Source organism: Palaemon carinicauda, chromosome 5 (assembly GCF_036898095.1).
Source record: "Palaemon carinicauda isolate YSFRI2023 chromosome 5, ASM3689809v2, whole genome shotgun sequence".
In the NCBI taxonomy this organism is placed as follows: Eukaryota; Metazoa; Arthropoda; class Malacostraca; order Decapoda; family Palaemonidae; genus Palaemon; species Palaemon carinicauda.
In genome coordinates this window covers 28,375,613-28,389,631 of record NC_090729.1, presented here as the reverse complement: position 1 = coordinate 28,389,631, position 14,019 = coordinate 28,375,613, and positions in this window count along the sequence as shown.

The window sequence follows — 14,019 nt, the reverse complement described above, 5'->3', positions numbered from 1 at the left end:
CTGATCGCTGATTGGTTAGAATTATCTCGTCCAACCAATCAGCGATCAGGAAACTTTTCCGAGCTAAAAGGGGCACTGCTGCGAGTCGGTGCAAATCTGCATCGCTAAAAGAAATCTCGTCCAACCAATCAGCGATCAGGAAACTTTTCCGAGCTAAAAGGGCACTGCTGCGAGTCGGTGCAAATCTGCATCGCTAAAAGAAATTGACAATATATATGGTCATTATCTAGGGCATTGTCTTGCTAGGTCATTGTCACTGTCCAATGCCCATGCCATTCATGAGTAACCTTTAAAATAGTTTATTGTTCTGAAAATAATTTCTTCTCTAAACTCAACTTTTTGGGCAAAAGCTATGATTGGTGTTTGTAATGGACTTTTTTTGCATTTCTATTTGTATATAGAGGTCATAGGCTATCATCTTTTAACAAAAAGGCTTCGTCTTAAAAACAAAACCAGTGAAATAGAAGGTCAAGGAAGAAGCAAAATAAAAAAAAAAAAAAAATAAATAAAAAAAAAAAAATTATATTGAAACGTTTTTAATGAACATCTCATTTCCGTACCACAGATATTTTGCAAATATCTTTGCAATCTTACATCTTATAAAGAACGAAACGAAAGACTGTCTGATTTGCCCAAATTCAAAACCACTTCTCTTATAGGTCACAGGTCATTGGTAACATTATGGATATTGTGGTCTATATAGTGAAATATAAATCGAATATTTGTATGCAAATTATATTCTGTAAGTTGCATCTAAATTATTTTTTCTTTGTTATATTTTGTTTTATTCTACTTATTGTGACCTCTATAAATAACATTTCTCAATAATGAAATTTAATATATAAACAGCAAGTACGATAGTAGTGATAACATTTTTAATGCATTAATATTTTTTAAATTACTTCCTCGTTGAATTCATTGTGTGCAGAAATAAACAGTAACTCCATTTAGCAATGATAAACTTCAGATTATTTTCATTTGTTATATGACGTTGCAGATCCTGTTATATTTACAAGTTTCATTACCGCTACAACGAGAAGCATTCGGAGTTATACAATATCTTTTTATTTTTTATGTTGTGTTGAAAATCCATTATGTCATTTCAAACTATTTACTCTTATTCAGCATTTAAAATGCAATTTCAAAGCATAAGATCTGAATCTGAATAAACTATAACTCCTACTATAATAAACGGAAAAAAAAATACATAAACCTCAATATTTCAAAATTTATTTCAATTAGATTTTCTTCTTATGCCTTTATGAGATAACGTGATTTTCCGATATAAGATTTGCCCGTCTTGCAAGATCAGCTTGAGATTAAGACAGGTTCCGATAAGTGCATTTGTGACGGACGGTTCTTTCCCTTTTATCTTTGAATTCTTATCTGACTTACGATTTCTCTCCTCCGCTGAAAAGGAAATCTTTCTTAACCTAAGAGCTTTCAACGACCACAAATTTAACATTTCTTTTTCCTTAGAATTTCCAGGTCTCTCTCTCTCTCTCTCTCTCTCTCTCTCTCTCTCTCTCTCTCTTTCTGTTAGTGATAGAAATATGTAATTTTAATCCTCAAGAAACGCCGGTGCATAAAAGCCACAAGATATATATATTAACTTCTTAAAAAAGTCAAATATAAAATTCTTGGATATGTAATTGTGTATTAGCAATTGAGGAAGGCAAATGAGATTGTCGAGATTTTATACAGTTTTTAATTGAACTGGAAATTGATACTGAAAATGTTCTTTCTTATCAAATGATCATATAGTGTTGAAATTAGTTGATAGTTCAAAGGAATTCATTATAATCAGAGCATCAGATTCACCTGTTCCTTTTTTATACGAATTAATAAAATAGGTAGGGTTCTCTCTCTCTCTCTCTCTCTCTCTCCTCTCTCTCTCCTCTCTCTCTCTCTCTCTCTCTCTTTACGGCGGTTTTGGTACCGTTCCTGGTTGGCAATGCTATGAGTTCAGAACCAGACGATAATGAACAGATGGTTGCCCTCCTAATATTTGAAAACATCCCTGTTCAACTGAGCAGCGAATCAGGTACCCAGTTGTTAGCAAAATCATTGCAGCTCTCAGTTAGTGGGGAAAGAGAGAGAGAGAGAGAGAGAGAGAGAGAGAGAGAGAGAGAGAGAGAGAACCCTTATCCTACTGGGGGCTCGGGGGGGGGGGGGGGGGAGGGGGGGGCTCCTTTCTATGAATATTCACAAGGTATTCCCTCTCTACGATGTATAATTTTGAGTTTGTCAATAATAAAAAAAAAAATGTGTCATGGTATATTTTTTATAATACGAATAACCTTTTCATTCGTCAATTTCCATTTTAAATCGAAGTTTAATTCCATCCCCTTTTCTTTTCTTTGTGCTCTTGTGCAAGAGCATCTAGCACATAAGACACCTGGATTCCATGCCTATTTATGGGAATACCGGCCAATAATCTCAGTTCTTTCCGGGAAAGATCCTTAGACGAAGACCAGGACGAATCTCAATGAAAGGATTTAGTAAAAGCTCTCTCGTCTTAGCTGGAGAAATTATTTCTATTCATGAAACTTATTATCTCTCTCTCTCTCTCTCTCTCTCTCTCTCTCTCTCTCTCTCTCTCTCTCTCTACCACGGTTGTCTTTTAAAAGCTTCGTTTTGGTAATATCATAATATAAAGTATATTTTGGCAGAAAATCTGAAGACTTTTCTTAAACAGGGGTCAAGATGTTTTCTTAATAAAATAAAAAAGAAGTAGAATTATTAAAAACTGGAATCCACACTAATATAAGAAATGGGCCTCAGATACGTGCCTCAAAGTTTTATATCTCGAGTCATCCAAGATTTCTTGTAAAACATTTGTAGGTGATTTGCATTCATGATATCAGAGCATATTTCATTAGGATTATTACATCTCCTTCAAGAATGTCGGGTGAGTTCTTTTCTGCTATGGATATTGAAATTCTACTCCTTTTTTCTCTTCAACGTTTCCCTGAAAGAAAGTGCTTGCACTTTTCCATTCCCTTGAAATATTATTGTAGTTCATTGAGTAATTGTACTTTGCTACCTTCAAATTAGTATTGTTACAAATTTTACTATAAAATCCCCACTCCAAAAAAAAAAAAAAAATGTTGATAAAATTTTTCAATCAAATTGAATTTTTTTTTTAATATGTTGCACGAGAAAATTTGCATGCATACATAATTAAGTTAATATAATTACACATTTTCAGAATTTTACACAAAAAAGAAATATTCATAAATCTCTGATATCTTACCATAAAATTGAAAGACAAATTAGAACTCTTAATGAAATCCAGCTTGCAGAAATGCTGTTAAAGTCCCTCTGTGCCAATAAGCAGAGCATGAAACTACGACATGAAAATTTTATTTATTCTTTCATTAATTCCTTTATTCGTTAATTTACCTTTTATCTAATGTATATATTTCTATATTGATCTGCTCTTTTATTCAATCATTGATTTTTTGGTTTATTATTAGTACCATAGATTACTTGAATGGAAGACCTTTGGTTTTATATACTTTATCAGTTGAATTATTGATGGTATCTACTTCATCTATAGATTTATTGCTGCAATCTACTTTATCAATTGATTTATTTCTGCCATCTACTCTGTCAGTTGATTTATTGCTCCCATCTACTCTGTCAGGTGATTAATTGCTCTCATCTTCTTTAGCGGAGGATTTATTGCTCCCATCTACTTTATAAGTTGATTTATTGCTGCCATGTACTTTTTTGATTGATTTATAGCTGCCAGCTACTTTATCAGTTGATTTACTGTTTTACTCGACTTTATCAGTTGATCTTTTGCTGCCATCTACTTTATCAGAGGATTTATTGCAGCCATCTAATTAGTCAGTTGATTTATCGCTACCATCTACTTTATCAGTTGATTTGTTGCTGCCATGTACTTTATTAGTTGATAATTTTGATTCAACCTACTTTATCACTTGATTTACTGCTGCCATGTTCTTTATTAGTTAATTCATTGTTGCAGCCTACTTTATCAGTTGATTAATTGCTGCCATGTAATTTGTCAGTTGATTTATTCCTGCCATTTATTCACAAAATAGATTTATTGCAGCCATCTACCTTATCAGTTGATATATTTCGGCCATCTATTTCATTAGTAGATTTATTTCTGTCATCTACTTTATCAGTTGATTTAAAGTTGACATCTACTTAGTCAGTTGATTTATTGCTGTCATCTATGTTGTCAGTTGATTTATTATTGTCCTCTACTTTATCAGTTGATTTATTGTGGGCATCTAATCTACCAGTGAACTTATTGCTGCCATCTATTTTAGCAGTTGATTTATTGCCGCCATCAACTTTAACAATATATTTATTACTGCCCTCCACTTTGTCAATTGACTCATTGCTGCCATCTACTTTATCGGTTGATTTATTGCGGCCATCTACTTTATCAGTTGATTTCTTTTTTTTTTCCATCTACTTTATAAGTTGATTTATTGCTGCAGTATACTTTATTTGCTGATTTATTGCTGTCATTTATTTTATCAGTGGATTTATTGCGGCCATCTACTTTATCAGTTGGTTTACTACCGCTATCTACCTTGGCAATTGATTTATTGTTGCAACCAACTTTATAACTTGATTTATTGCTGCCATCTACTTTATCAATTGATTTATCGCAATCATATACTTTATCAGTTGATTTATTGCTGCCATCTACTTTGTCAGTGGATTTATTACTGCCATTTACTTTATCAGTTAATTTATTGCGGCCATATTCTTAATCAGTCGATTTATTCCTACAATCTACTTTATCAGAATATTTATTGATGTAATCTACTTTGTCAGTTGATTTATTGCTGCCATCTACTTTATCAGTTGATTTATTGCTGTCATCTACTTTGTCAGTTGATTTATTGTAGCCATCTACTTTATAGGTTGATTTATTGCTATAATATACTTTTTCAGTTGATTTATTGCTGCCATCTGCTTTACCAGTTGATGTATTGCGACCATCTACTTTTTCAGTTGATTTATTGCTGTCATCTACTTTGCCAGTTGATTTATTGCTGCCATCTACTTTATCAGTTGATTTATTGCTGTCATCTACTTTATCAGTTGATTTATTACTCCCATCTACTTTATCAGTTGATTAATTGATGTCGTGTACTTTGTTAGTTGATTTATTGCTGCCATCTATTTTATCAGTTGATTTATTACTTTCATCTACTTTATCAGTTGATTTATTGCTGCCATCTACTTTATCAGCTGATTTATTTTTTTAATCTACTTTGTCAGTTGATTTATTGCGGACATCTACGTTGGAGTTGATTTATTGCTGTCATCTACTTTATAGGTTGATTTTTTGCTGATTTATATTTCCATTTACTTCATCACTGATGAATTTTGCCATCTTCTTTATCAGTTGATTTATTGCTGCCATCTGCTTTATACGTTGTTTCATTGCTGCCATTCACTTTGTCAGTTGATTTATTGTTGTCATCTACTTTATCAGTGAATATATTGCTGCCGTCTACTTTATTAGTAGATTTTTTGGGGCAATCTAATTTATCATTGATTTATTGTCGGCATCTACTTGATCAGTTGATTTATTTCACACATGTAATTTATTAGTTGATTAATTGTTGCCATTCCTTTATCAGTTGATTAATTGCTGCTATCTACATTTTCTGTTGAATCATTGCTGCCATCTTCTTTATCACTTTATTTATTGCTGCCATCCACTTCATCAGCTGACTTATTATACCATCTACTTTGTAAGTTGATATATCGCTGTCATACACTTTATCATTTGATTTATTACTTCCATCTACATTATCAGATCATTTTTTTTTGCCATCAACTTTACCATTGATTTATCATTTTTATCAACTTCATTAGTTAATTTATTGCGGTCTTCTACTGTAACAGTTGATTCATTGTTGGCATATACATTATCAGTTGATTTATTGCTGCTATCTACTTTATCAGTTGATTTGTTGCTGCCATCTATTTTACCAGTTGATTTATTGTTGTCATATACTTCAATCGGTAGATTTATTGCTGTCATCTACTTCATCATCGATTTATTGTTGTCACCTACTTTATCAGTAGAATTATTGTTGCCATCTACTTTGACGGTTGATTTATTATTGTCATCTGCTTTATCAGTTGTTTCGTTGCTGCCATCTACTTTATCAATGGGTTTTTGTTGCCATTAACTATATCAGTGGATTTATTACTACATCTTCTTTATCAGTTTACTTATTGCTGTATTCTATTGCAGGCATCTATCTTATCTGTTTACTCCTTGCTGTCATCTACTTTATCATTGATTTATTGTTGCCATATACCTTATCAATAATTTATTGTTTCCATGTACTTTTTCAGTTTCTGTATTTCTGCCATCGGCTTTATCATTGATTTATTATTGTCATCTGCATTAATGGATGATTTATTACTTCCATCCTATTTACCATTGATTTCTTGTTGCAATCGCCCTTTCCTTAAATCTTAAGACAAAAGTACCAAATCCCTTTGTGATTTTCAAAATATCAATGCAAAGGACCTAAATAGCCTTCATGGACAATATCCTTTCATGGTAATTGTTTCTCTTTCCCTCCCGAGTCTAAGTATCTAGAAAACCTTCACTGTCATATTTTCCTTTATTTTTTTAATTATAGATGAACCTCTTGAGTAGCAAATTAACACAAAACCAATTTCTATATTTTTGTATCTTTTTAGAGACATTGGTAGTACATCAGTCACACCTTTATTCATGGCACCATTGCCTCTGTGATTGCTGGATAGTTTGGACCTTCTGTTTCGACGCTTCTTCTATCCCATTCAACAAATATCGTTTCAGGTCATCGTCTATTCCTTCCTCATCACCAGTTCACCCTCGCTATCCTTCTCAGCCATGCTCGTCCTAGGTCTACCTCTCTTATTTTTCCATCCATATATTTGTGCGTATATTACAAGAACCTTTTATTTCATTTGCATTTAATATCCATTTTTTTTACATTCGGAGGAGTTGGTTTGATAATAAATTCATCTAACTTAGGCTTTCAAAAACATTTCTCTACTTTCCCATGAGTAAAAATCCTGAAACTTTCTTTTCTTTACTTGTCTTATGATTCTCCTATTATTGCATCATTCCTTCATATTCACATTAATTAAATTCTATTTACAATTCATACCCATGAAATATTTTATCATCAACACTCACTGTCTGTCTTCGAGTCTTTTATAAGTGCTCATTATTACTTGCAATTTTCCTTAGATAAAAGACAAAAGTCTTAAGAATACAATACAAAACTTTATCTTGGCACATTTATCCTGAGATAAACAAGAGTCAACAAGAGGCCTTAACACAATGTAAGACAAACACTTCTAACCAAACTGGTTCAAATTACGAGACACAAGGTTTGATAATTATACAATTAGGTCTTGGTCTAATTGGTTTCACGAATATTACGTAATGAAAACAGGAAGTTTAAAAAAACTATGAGGAAAAAAATAATGTTATGAATAGGGACATATACATTATCTTCAAGGGAAAAAGAAAGGCAATCAATCAACATTTCTCCATGTTCAAATTAAGTAAAGGGATAATAATGATAATGAGTACCAGTTATTTAGATTATTCTTTTTAACACATGTTATCACTTACATAGTTTACGCTATAACATATGGTAATCGAAATAAGTTCTTAGTGATTTTTCATAGCAACCACTTACTTAAAATTAAATAGATACACAGTTTGTATAATTTTCTACATCCCTTTGTTCTTTTCTACTTCTAGAATGAACTTACATCTTAATATAGGTTTATTAAGTTTGGACCTGTATGTGTGCCGTTTAGTTAGTAATTTGGTGCCAACAAATTTAAAGATAATGATCGAATCTAAGCAAATTCTCAAATAGATTTAATCGATCGAATTATTTTATTACTCCGGTTAACTCCAAGGGCCCCCCTCTCCCCCCACCCACCCCCGTTCCCACAGCCAGCCAGAATAATCCCTTCTACTTAACGATAAGGAATCATCCCCTGAAATAAAAGGTTAAATGAACGCTTAATTATGGAAATTACTATGATCTCGGAGATTTGTTTCTGTCAAGAGAGATCTAAAAGATTTGTCTCACACATTAAATAAGTGTTTTGTGGGATCTGAGAAAATCTGGCTGAATAAATAGCTTAGGAAGTGGATTTAACAACATCACCCGAAAGGTTTATCGGTTTTCTTTGAGACTTTAAAATATCCCTCAGAATCTATTAGAAAGTTTATTGTGTTCATTCTTTGCTTATTCTGACCTATTTAACTCGATATCAACCATTGTTTCCTTTTAAAAGATTATGGCCACAGATTTTGGTTTATACGAGATAATCATCTACAAAAGCTATTCCTCTTTGACGGAAAAATATATATGCTTTACTAAATGCCATTAGATATTATTCAAGAATTCTTACTACCTAGGTAAATTTTAATAAAGAAACTAGGCCCTTATCAGAAAAAGAAATTTAACACTTGGAGCGAATATATTTCTCTGTTAAATAGTATTATTAGAAAACAGGAAAGAAAAGATATTGGTTAAACTACTTTCGGTTAGATTTCGCCAGTTGCCTCTATCTTGAGCTTTTAAATCAATACTTCTACATTCACCATTTCCTACTACACGCTTCATAGTCGTCAGCAATGGTCTAGGTCTTCCAACTCTTCGAGTGTATTTTGGAGCCCAGTTGAAGCTTTGGTGAACTAATCTCTATTGGGGAGTGCGAAGAGCATACCCAAAACATCTCCATCTACCCCTCATTATGATTTAATCTACGTAGGGCACTGGAGTGATCTCTTTTATAGTTCGATTCACAGTCCTGTCCTGCCATTTACCCTCCAATATTCTTCTGAGGGCTCTGTTCTTAAATCTACATAATCTGTTGAATATTTTTCCATTGTCATACCATGAGTCTTTTCCACACAGTAACACCAATCTCACTTAAAATGATATATAGACTGATTTTTATATGTAATTTAAGTTGATCTGATTTCCAAATTTTACTTAACCTAGGCATTTTCTGATTTACTCTTTAAATTTTTCATTAAACTTCTATTTTGAATATCATTTATTAGAGATCGTAGTTCCTATTTCAATATATAAGTCCACCTCGTAAATACTTTCTCCTTCCAATCATATTTCTTCTTCAATTGCATATTCTGGTTTCATCCTCTCTGTCTTACTTCTATTTATCTTATATACAGCCTCAAGTGATATTTAATGCATTCTGATAAGCAAGCTTTTCCAGTCCTGTGGTGTGGAACCCTAAAGTATTCAATACATTTTCATTAACAATTCTTGCAGCAATATATATAGCCAGAAGTTATAGACTGAAATAGTTCTTGGCAGAAAATATTAAGTAAAACAATGAAGGGGCTGGTTTTTTGCGTTCTTTTAAGATTTTTGTTTTGAAAGCGAGTTCTGCTAATAAGGACAGCATCATCACCATATTCTAGGTTTGCTAATTTCCTGTTATCAAACCAGTTTAGTTCTTCTATAACATACCCAACTGTTCTATGCCTGAAGAGCATAAACAACATAGGTGACAGCACAACCCCTTGAAGTACTCCACTGTTCTCTAGAAATTCACTTGATAGGACTCCACTAATATTAACTTTACACTTGTTTTGCTCATGAACAGACTTAAGGAAATATACTTATTTAAGATAAACCTCATAATAATGTAGGACTCACTACAAAATTGACCGGTGCACATAATCAAATACTTTTTATAGTCCACATATACCATCAAAAGTTTATTTCTGTATTCTGTAAATTACTGTATCACATGTTTCAAAATATAAATTGAATTAGTACAAATTATACCTTTTCGAAAGCCTGCTTGTTCATCTTTCAGCTTTTCATCAACCTTTCTCTCTAGTCTCTTTTGAATGATCATAATATATATTTTCATGACAACGGACATAAGTGTGATGCCTCTCTAATTATTGCAATTAGTCATCTCAACAGTTTTTCCATCGTATCCAGGGTATTTCCCTCTCTTTAGTTTTTTAATCATAGCTTCGACTTCAAACAGACTGAATTTATTCATGGGCCCATTAAGGTCTTACTCAGCTTAAAGTACATCTATAAATTTATTCCCTACATATCTCCCATTTACGATCTTACTATAGTGTTCCATCCAACGTTACCTTTCTTCATTTTCTGCTATTATGACAGATCCATATCCTTTTTTCATGGTTATATACTTCTCCTTTACCCCAGTAGATATCTCATTAATAATTCTGTGAGCAATTCTTACCCCTTAACCGCTCCCTGATTTCATAGTTCTGTCAGCCTCATCTGCTTTCCTGTCTAAATATTCTCTCCAGTCATTCCTGGCTTTTCTTTTGACTTCACTATCACTGCTAGAATACTTAGCAGACTCTACCTTGTAATTTTCTAATTTCCTCGAAAACCTTCAACAATCAATTTCTACATTTATCTCTTTTCTATAGTATCCCAAGTATCATTTGATATCCAGGGTTTTCTCCTTGTAACTGCATGTCCCAAACCTTGTCCATCAACTGACTGATATGTGTTCTAGATATTACCCCATTCTTCATTAATTGTCTGCTCATCAACTCCTAAAATCTTTAAGAGTGCAAATCATTCTTACATTCAACTCCAAAGGTTTCTCTGTTTTAATCTTCTAAAAGCTTAGTTGTATCAAACCTAGGTACTCTATTTACAATTCTGCTAGGTGCTTTCACTTTCAATTTCATTCTGGCAATGAGGAGCTGGTGATATCTACCAATATCTGAGCCTCTATAGCTCCTAACCTTTCTCAGAGTCCCCCTTCTCTCTTTATTATTTGCTATATGATCTATTTGATTTTTTGCATTTGCCACATGGTGAAGTCCATTTATGTTTGTGGATGTCCTTGTGCTGGAAAGGAGTACCTCCAATAACTGAATTGTTTGTTGAACAAAAACTTATAAAGTGTTCCCCATTTTCATTTGCAACTCCCCAAGACCCTCAACACACGTCACATTGTCTATACCTTGATCATTCCTTTCTACTTTAGCATTGAAGTCACCAATCACAATTTTCATCTCTCTCTCTCTCTCTCTCTCTCTCTCTCTCTCTCTCTCTCTCTCTCTCTCTCTCTCTATCTGATCTATTATACTCTACCGTTCTTCATAGTATTCATTTTTCCTTTTTAGCAGGGGAATCATTTGTTGCTACATAGCAAACTATAATACTCATATTGCACTGCTTTGATTTCAGCTTTGCAAATAACAATCTACTATTTACAGCTCGCCTTCTCGTTAATGCCTTTTCTGCTCTTGGTGTCATAAATCCTACCCCATTCTCTTCCAACTCCATCGGTTCTTCCTGAGTAGATAAATATATTACATTGTTTTAATATTTCTTTACCAATCCCTTTACGCGTTTCAGTTACGGCTAAGATATCAAATCTATGTTTTATAAATCAATTCTCCACTGGCTGTACTTCCTAATCGGATTCATAGCTCTAACACTGCAAGTCCCAATTTTAAATTTTCTCTAGTACGCCCAACTACGCCCAGGACTGTCATTTTCGCTTTCCATAAAGTGGCTAAATCCACAGAGGATTCATTGCCTAAATTCATCAAAGGATAGCCAGTTCTTTGTGATGTACATTGCCTATTTAAGTAAGGCAAGTGACTATCGCCAGTCCATACTAATTCCAGAAAGATCATCAGCCAGACTTGGGAGTAAAAGCCGAAAAGAAATCTTGTCTATTGCCTTTATCGAGATTTATTGGGGGCATATTTTCCACACCTATCGTTCTTTTTACTCCAAGTTGCTAATCCGTTTATATGATCGTTAGCAAACATGGATTTCTAATATATACCGCATACCACGGTATATATATATATATATATATATATATATATATATATATATATATATATATATATATATATATATATATATATATATATATATATATAGTGTGCTACTTTTATAAGCACACATTGAGTATGTGTTGTTTAAGATGTTAAGGCTGGATAACGAAGTTCATCTTATTAGCTTTAAAAGTATTTATTCTCTAAAAACAACAGAGTTAAACATCTCCATCATAGGAGTGTAGCTGGTTTGGTCGGATGACCAATTCTGTTGAAGTATAGATATGAACTGATTAAATTATCGATATCACAGATATCGTATGCTTAGTTGACATAGCATTTTAAACACAATCTCGGAAGACACCTGCATCCGGTGACGTCACAAACTTTCAAACACTGATGCATTGGTGTTGACGTTTAAGAAAAATGTTACATTGCCGAGGCTGCATAGTGCATCCTGTTTATGATTTTACATGACTACAGCAAATCTCACGGCTAGCATCTTCATCCAAAATGACATATTACGTCATGTATTTTAAACATGTAATAACAATTATTTCATTTATTACATTAGCTCGGCCAGCTATCTCAATTTTTTCAAAAAAAAAATTAACAACAAGCCAAAACATGTTTACTAGGTGTGACTGGACATATGTATTATTCTTTGTTTAACTTTAGCCATAAGCAAATGAGGACGAATGTCCAAACAGGCACATCAAAAAATAATAACAATAATGCATATGAAAAGATATTACCAAAGCAAAGAAAAAAAAAATGCATGATAAATACAGATCATATATATGGTACATTGCTAGCAAATGATTATATGGTACCAAAAAAAAATACTGATATACATATGATTCGGTAACTTGTTAAAGAAAAATTTTTACCTTTGTCAGAAACATAGATTAACACAATACAGTAACTAATAAAAATATTTGTTACCTTGGTAAAAATTAAATTTTTTAGTGCACAAACACGAATTCCTGGTACGTACACGTACCACGGTTTCGTACATATATATATATTTATATATATATAGGGCTGGTATATTTTATTAGATGCCCATAGATTCTGTTAATTTTATTTATTTTCTTTTTCTCTTTTCTTTTTAACATTCCAGCTTATATATTTTATTAGATGCCGAGAGAAAAAAATGATTTATATTTTTAAATTTTTTTTTTTTTTTAAATGTATTTTTAACCATGCAAAGTTCAAAAATTTCCTCATTTACATATTACTAGCATACTGACAGCTTTTCTTACAAACTCAAATTCCAACATTTTACTCCTTTATCGAATGAGGTGGCCACTTCAAACGGCTTTAAACTGAATTAAATAAGGAGTTTTGTCTGGACATGGCGAAACGTTCTGTTTTAGCTTCCTGCTGTACCGTAACCTACGCCAAACCAGGATGTTCACGACGATAAATATCATCACTGTGATAACCAATCCTGCTAGTAGTATGGGGTGAAGAATTTCCTTATAAGTCGGTGACAGGTGGTCCATTTCGGTTAATTATATCAACCGCTTGGCAACCTGTCTGTTGTACGGGAGAGGTAGTGCTGGCATTGTAGAGGTCCACGTGAAGTTCGCGAAGTAGGCTCGTTCTCTGATGAGTGTCCTTAAACCAGTCACCATGGAATTAGGGGAAGTCCCGATACAACCATCTGCTGCAACAAAGATGTGGGCGAAAGACGTGGATCCGTCAGGGCATGATACATTGAAGCCGTCCTTGTCGTATCGTATCCACGAGCCATTGTTCAGTCTGCAATTGAACTCATTATTGTCAAAGGAATAAAGCTTATCCAGACAATTTTCACTTGTATGGGAGAGAGCACCGTCTAGCACTATACCTAACTCGCATGAATCCATTAAGTTTTTATGGAATTCAAATGAGTCAGCTGTACATATTTTTCTATCCATTGCGTCTGAACAGTGAGTTAATTGATTTAAGTCTTTAATGACCGTATATGTTTCCTTGTCTGGGGAAATCAATATGTGTCCTGTCAAACTGGATATTACTGGATTTGAGTGATTCGTCATGAAAGTTGGAAATGGTTATGTGGCGGGATGTAAACAAAACAACCCCCACACCCTTGAATCTTACTTACTTACAATGGTCTCCACAAAACAAACTTTCCCCTTACGTTATCA